This window comes from Vitis riparia, unplaced genomic scaffold (genome assembly GCF_004353265.1).
Source record: "Vitis riparia cultivar Riparia Gloire de Montpellier isolate 1030 unplaced genomic scaffold, EGFV_Vit.rip_1.0 scaffold756_pilon_pilon, whole genome shotgun sequence".
Classification (NCBI taxonomy): Eukaryota; Viridiplantae; Streptophyta; class Magnoliopsida; order Vitales; family Vitaceae; genus Vitis; species Vitis riparia.
In genome coordinates this window covers 11,926-19,968 of record NW_023269770.1, presented here as the reverse complement: position 1 = coordinate 19,968, position 8,043 = coordinate 11,926, and the positions used below count along the sequence as shown (strand labels likewise).

At 35.3% G+C, this 8,043-nt stretch overlaps 1 long non-coding RNA gene across 1 annotated transcript; it reads right to left on the bottom strand.

The window, feature by feature from the left end:
• Positions 1 to 6,988: 6,988 nt before the first annotated feature.
• Positions 6,989 to 7,562, bottom strand: LOC117910482. Its single transcript, XR_004650687.1, has 3 exons — positions 7,460 to 7,562; positions 7,242 to 7,359; positions 6,989 to 7,057 (listed from the first exon to the last, which is right to left on the bottom strand). It is a non-coding gene; the product is annotated as an uncharacterized LOC117910482 (long non-coding RNA).
• Positions 7,563 to 8,043: the final 481 nt, after the last annotated feature.

Here is an 8,043-nt window from a genome sequence, read left to right as displayed (position 1 = left end):
GCATAGCACTGGGTCGTTGCCTATATCGAGAGTCATGAGCTGTCGATAATGCATGATATGGTCGAAGGGGTCGCTGGACCCATCGTATGTGGAGAATTTTGGTACGAGGAATCCCCTTGGGGGCTCGTAATGAATGATATGAGAGCAGAAAGGAGTGGAGAGCATGTCGTCCAGCCTTTTGCTAATGGAGCCAATGGGTGGCTCGTTTGAGGGATTTCTCCCAGTTTGTCGTACTACTTGGTACGGGGGAACGTTCTGCACCATAGGGGTGACCAAGGGGTCAAGGTGCGGGAGAACGTTCTGTGGTATAGGGGTGACCGTAGGATCATGGTGCACTCCCCATGCGGTGGCTATCGGCGACCTGGGCCTGCCAGGCTCTTGGGGACCCAGTCTCACACACATCACGCCCGACAACTAGGATCTTCTGTCACGTTGTCTCTTAGATGAGAAACGAGTAGAGTTCGAGCTTTCCTCACGGGGAGCTCGAGGCATGGGAGTGTGTGGCTCATGTGGCCCAGCGTTGCGCGTTTTAGGGATTACTCCCGCTGTTCCGGGGTATATCGACTCTAGGTGAGGCCTTGAGTTGGCTACTTGCCCTCTTGAATGTTGACGACGGGGAGGCCCCGTCGATGATGCCTGAATACGTAATATTACGTTTTCCTCTCTTAATCTTGTCGTCTCTTGGATGAGGGCTTGCAGTTGTCGCTCACTTGCTAACTGTCTTCTTTCGATGGCTTCGCACCATTCAGAATTATCTTTCTCTCCTCTAGGAGATAAATGGCTTCTGGAAGGTGTGACCATCTTTACCAGTGACTGAATCAGCGAAAAAGTTCCCACAGACGGCGCCAATGTTGAAGCCCCTCGTCCCTGGTGATCCACGTAGTTGCCAAATGGATGAACGCACGATCTCAACCAATATAGGTTCTTGACTCAATCGTTCCTGCAAAAGGCGTCCGGACAGGGTGTCCGGACACACCCTCCGATGGTTTTGTTAGCCATGGAAAGAGAGATAAAATCAGTTGGCACAGTTGGCCTTTTACTAGGTATAGCAAGCTTACCTTCCTCTTTGTGCGAAGGTTCATATATATAGTACCAGAAGTTCTCTCTCCTCCTTTAATGATGGAAGACTTTTTGGTTTACCATGATGCCACTAGGTGGTGGCAGGGACATCCTTGCCCTACGGGCGGCTGTCAGAGATCGTGGGAGGCACCTTGATTGTCAGAGATCGTGGGAAGTGACTTGCCGTCACTTCATTCCAGTCCTTTCACTCTGCAGGTGGCAGAAAGTGGGCCATGGCAGGCTGTTGTGATTACGTGCAAGACTTGCTTACTCCAGTCAGGGATCCGGACAAATATATCCGGATAGGATATGACGGTCGTCCGGATGCGATATGGTGGTGGTCCGGATGTGATATTTGCGAGTGCCGTGTGCTTCTCTCTCAGGGAGTCCGGATAGGAGAAGTGCGCCACGTGTACTCTTGGGGATATCCGGATGGGTTAAATCTGGATAAGACTGCGTGCCACGTGTCATCAGGGGGAGGGTCCCTACAGTGTTGATTAATTTATTAATACAATCCCATTACAAAAAAATAAAGTATTAATATTTTGGTAAGTGGGAGTTGGTGTGAAGCTGGATGCTAATCAACTTACCCGACCTTCTATTCCCCCTATATCAAGTGTCAACTCCGTTTTCAACAATATGATTAGTAAATGACACATCTACAAAATTCCTTTTTTTTAAAAAAAAAAAACAGTATTATTTTTAGGAAAAATACCTAAACACATCTGATGACTAGGTCGGTACAGGGCTAGTGCCTTGTTGCAGGAGAAAAATAAGAACCATTTTACCATAACCATAGGTAATTTTTCTTGAAAGTTGTTATAATAACTAATCTTAGATAAGAAAAAAAAATAAATAGTTAAATAATAACTATTACTAACTAGTTAGAAAGATATAAATGAAAATTGAGATATGTCATTTATGTAGAGTTTCTCCTTGAATATTGCTTTGTCATTTCAAATTCAAATTATATGATATTATGAAAATACCAACATTACAAGCACAATGTTATAAATAACTGAAAAATAATATTTCAAGAGTAGTACAAATAAATAGAAATCGCCTACAATTTAGTTTAAATCATACAATGAAGTTTGGAACTTTTAGTTTCTTGAAATTGTTCATAAAATGATCGATGTAAAATACTGAGTTTTTGTGCATTTTACTACCATGTTGTCCTTTCCAAGAATCTTCCCGATCTGATTTCATATTGTCTCAACTATCAACTATAGCACATAAAAGATAAAAGTTGTTCCAAGTCAAATAATTTGAAACTCATTCCTAATATAATTGATAAAATGTATTAAGATATTAAAAACTTAATAACTGGAATAATATATTAAGGTAATCATGTATTTGAAAGCTTGAAATAATGTCATTATGAAGATAGGGGGGATCTTACCATTGTGTTATTCACTTGGGAATCTTTGATAAATCAATTGACTTGGGGTGCCTTGTTTAATCCTTGTATCATACAAAAACAAAAATTAATATAATTAAAATAAATAATCATTTCAATATAAGTATCTTCCAACCATGTCCATGCTTATAATAGTTTTCATGTTGGAGTCACCTACACTTCTTAAAAAATATCTTCCAAATTGTTTCTCCAACTAGAAGTATCAGGGGTTGCTTTGTATCGCATGAACTACATGAAACCAAAAGAAAAACACAAAAAAATAGAACTATTTAGATAATCTTGCCTTGGTATTCGGTCAAATAAATATATTCATCAAATCAATAGATATACATATATATAATTACTTAAAAAAAATGACACTTACATCAGAAATAGATAGTTCGAGAGACTTTTTTGGTAGAAATCGGGGTTGAAAAACAGATTTGGCATGAGGATGTGTGTCCCATTCCACCCCATTCCACTACTCTTCATGTACTATGATTTTTTTTAGAGGCGATGTTGAAGCTCGTCTTTCTGCTTCACCATCGGTTATACACACCGAAAAAGGTAGCCTTCTAAGCTTTGGGCAATCCAATGCTATAAATTGTTGCAGAAGATTACAAGTCATTGTTCCCTTCCATATGCTCTACAATTCTAGTAGATTTATCAATTCCAAACTTTGTAAGTTGGGGAAATAGAGGAGGAGATTATTCATTTCATTAATGTCTTCCTCTTCTTCTTCAACCTCTGTTGCTACAATTATATCATCCATTTGACTGCAATAATGGAGATAGATGATTTGAAGGTTTTGGAGGTGGTACTTCACTAACTCAGGCACGAACAAGTGCTTGAGATTGCCACATTTCTTCACCTGAAAGTGCTTAAGACTGAAACAACTTACAATATTTGTTGGTCGGAACTTGAAAAGGACACTTAAGTTTGGCAATTCATCAAGGTACAAACTGTTTAACGAGGCAACACAGTCCTCTATCCACCATAAGTATTCTATCCCCTCGCATCCTGATATGGAACAGACTTTCAAATCTTTGGCGACCTTGAGAGAAGGAAAAACATCCAAATCCAGTAGGCTAGTTGGAAGACTACATTTTCCTATCTCTAATAGCTGGATATTGGTAGGAAGCATAAGTTGGTGGTCATCATTGTCTTTTCTTCCTTGCTTAAACTCACATTTCCACAAAACTACTTCCCTGCCAAGAAAATTTCCACGTCATGAAACTTCATCCCATTGTTGAAAGATGCCTACTTCTTTGCCAAGAGAATTAACAAGTGGCCCATCTCTCTAACTTATTTCGAAGTAGTAGTGGGTTAGTCTCTGGTAGTGTTTTGTTCTCATGTAGCTACCAACACTACAAGGAACATGTCAAAAGATGACATTTTTTAAACGTCAAGATATATATAAGATGATGCTTTTCAAAAGCGTCGTATTTTAGACTGTCATCTTATAAATTGCCATTTGTTGACACTTTTTAGAAGCGCCATATTATTTTCAGCTCAACAATGACACCATAGTGAGTGTCATAATTTTAAACCTTGGCGCTTTTTAAGTGTCATCATATGTTTATAATTTCATTCATGTCAATATTGACACTTGATAAAGTGTCATTGTACAGGTAGAAACAATATTGACACTCGTAATAAGTGTCATTGTATAGGTAGGAACAACATTGACACTCGTAATAAGTGTCATTATATGGCATGTTCAACGTTGACGCTTAAAAAAACGTCATTTTCTTGGATCCTCAACGTTGACGCTTATGAAAAGCATCATTTTACTGGTATCCTTAACCTTAACACTTATGAAAAGCGTCATCTTCTGTCTTTATCTAATTACCATGATACTTTTAAAAAGCATCATATTCTCTCATTTGAAATTGTAATATGCCAGAAAAGGAAATTAATATCCTAATTATGCCCTGTTTTATAAGTTTCCACAAACAATTAATTCAGCAATAAAAAATTAATTTAAGAAACTGCATAGACAAAAAGTAGCAATACTAGTAAAATTTACCTATTAACATCATACACAAGTAATTATGAATTTGTTTAGCATTAAATTAAGTTAAAGTTGTCTAATAAACCAGAAATTTTACAACTTCTTCAACATTGAGTTGTTCATAGTCCTTTGCTGCATCTAGTTCTACATCATTTTTCTTCAAAGTGCGTAAAGATGGTTGCAACTCACTTTCTAGATGCTCAATCTGCAAAAATAATTGAAATGGTTACATATTAGTATTGACAAATAGTTAATAAAAAACAACTTTGTAAATGAAATGTGTCTATGCCAATATTTTAAATTTCCAATATATATATTTCTTTCATTGCAATACATTTCAAAATATTGGAAGAAGTCAACAAACCCCAATAATATTGTTATGCCAAATTTCGAAATACTTTTGAAACTTTTATTCTAATTTTAAGAAAACCAACAACAAACTATTACCGGTGCTTTCCCAAACGCAATATTTAATTTTATTTAACTTGGGCTAAATGCAATAATTAATTTTGTCCAACTCTTGTTATCATTCATGTTCTAACCAAGAGTGAATGATGCCTTGCAGCCACAGTTATCAAAATATGTTGTTAGTATATCAAACTTGGGTTGAATGCAATAATTGATTTTGTATAGCTCATGTTATAATTCAAGTTGTAAAACTAATAATAACCCAAACATGTTACCTCAAAATTCTTTGGGCAAAATTTTGAACTGCTTCGGGGTGTCCATCATGTCACTAATCATTTTCGGGTCTGAATAAGCAAAAGCAGTAGTAATGTACTGAAGAGAATGACCTATGCCTTTCTATACAACCTGAAGAATATATAATAAACAATTTAGCAACAAATTAGATTCTTAAAAGTTTGTTTAACATATTATATTCAAACTACTTATTAATTTCAGAGAAGATTGGTAGCCAAGGGCAATACAATAATTGAGATAAATAAAGTAGGAATACTACTGAAGAGAAATTAATTTTAGCTATAACATTATTATTAAATTAATTTTTCAATCTGACATGTAATGAATCCATGAAGAATTATACATGGCTACCACTTTATTGATTAAAAGAATAAAATAACATCAAAGATAACAAAAAAAAAAAAAAATCATATGGACAAAATGGTTCTTTTTATAAAAGTCATTAATAGGTTAAAAGTAAGATGGCCTTGGTTACACTATTATGTCAAAATGACTAGTTCATTTCCTATAATTGTATTCAAGTTAAGGGGCTAGTATTCAAGTTGATATCCTACTTAGACAATGAAGCTCTAGAGACCCTATTTAGGGAGAAAAAAGTGTTATTTTTCCCATAGGCTAATTTGTAAGAAGTCTTAATCTAACTTCCTATTTATTTTATTTTATTTTTTATGTCAAAGAAAATAGAAGTACATGATATTATAGACTTTAAGCCCATTAGTTTAGTAGGAGGCCTTTACAAGTTTAGATTGAAGAAATTTATAAAGCAAGTGATCTCAAATACCCAAAAAGCTTTTGTAGAGGATATACATATTCCTAATACATACACACACATGTAATAAGGCTAAAGACTTCACAAAAATGAGCTTCAAAATGCAAGAATTTTTGTACTAATGCAATACTAAGATTTCAATAAATCCAACTAACAAGAATGTGTAGAGAAAAGGATGAAAGGTTGTGACACCCACCATGTCTACTAAGTTTCATCCATCAATTTGCCAATTACACATCATTCGAAATGGAGCAACCATTGGATGATCCACATTCAAAAAACTACCAACTAGGAGTACCAAGATATTCAAAAAATTATGACTAAGAATAAATCCATTATATATAGAAATAACATTCACAAAATATTCAATAGATCTTTAAAATAATAGGAAGTTATATTAGACTATAGGTCACAAGGGGTACCTTCAAGCATGAGTAATGACTAATTGAGTCATTAGCATAATCCAATCTGAGCGAACTTCATTAATCTCCATTTCACTGAATGATTTTCTTCCATCAAACTGAATTGGAGTAACATAAACCATTCATTAAGTTTAATTGACCACTCAAATGTCATAGTAAAATGACCAACCAAATGAATTGAATTGAGTACAAACCTTTGATGTTAGTTGGTTTGGATTAGCAATGATTTCCTTCATGTATCTCATCACGTAATACCCACATTCCACACTACCCGGTTGTCTTGGGCACTATGATAAAAGTATCAACAATTACAACAAACAATAGAATGATATTCTTACTTCTTTAATATCTAACCAATGATCATATTAATAACCATCCATTTCCTAATTTTGTGTAACAAAGTAAGTGGTCAAACAATATATTTTAATCTAAATGAATAAGTACTTACAACCACTTTGACCCAAGTTGGCTCCCTCTTTGATGTTTTCTGTTTTTCTGGTGGGGTTGATTCTAATTGCCCTATAAAAAAAAATAATGTTCTTCAACCCCTATGCATTGTATTAAAATATGAGCAGATACACACTTACATGTTAGCTATCTCCTTAAGATCATCACATGGTTGAGAAGCCATTGGATCAAGGTAATATGCGATCATTCTCTTCATCTCTAGTGCCACTAAGACCCAGTGGAAACTAAATAAAAATGAAAAAAAAAAAAAACAAATGTGTTAACATATTATCCATAAATTAATACATCACAAACTAACTTACATACACCATATTGACATTTGGGGTAAAAGGTTACTTTGGATTGTATGGAATAAACATATATTCAGCATGTTTTGTATTCCTTAATCGATCTGCAATAGCTCTTAACCTGTTTTCCTTGCTTCCTTCTCCCATTCCAGCTTTCGAAACCAATACTGGATTGACAAAAACATATCGTTCAACTTGCTTTGCATCAATCAACTTTCTATGCAAGTGCCTAGTTAAACCTCACATAACAAGTTATCAACAATCAATATAGGTCATTAGTAAATAATTTTTACCTCAAATGAGTGTCAAGAGTCATTCAAAAATTATAAAATCCCTCACCAGATGTAGTATAAGATACAATTGGATGATACTTCTTTTGATGATATAATCATGTCCATATCTTCTTTCATTAGGAAGGTCTTGAAACTCTCACCAAAAACATCATTTGGGGAGTCTATAGGTTGTGCTCTCGAGCTTGCAAGCATAAGGCCAACCAATGTGATAACCCGACTCTTGGTAGCTTGGCATGTAAGGGTATCAACAAAATTTATACCTAAGGTCCTTACACTAAAGTAGCAAAGCTAATATAGCATAGTGGCTCTAGGATCGAACACTGGGAAGGGTTTTTACTTTAACTGGTGAAGTTCGGAGGATGGAGTGAACTTTTCTTAATAAAAATTAGGTTAAGATGAAAACATAAAAAGATGAAGGTGTTGTAAACTAAACTAACATGAAAATAGGTTAAAAGATGGAAAAAGAAATTTCTCAAAGCTTTGGATAGCCATGCTTAACTCACTGTGTAAAAATGGAGATTTTGGGACTTTTCACCTCGAGTTGGGGAAGCAACTAAGGTGATGCTTACTTCCCGAACCGGTATGAGTTTAACAACTAAGTTTTAGTCCTTGAAAACTTACAAAAAGGGT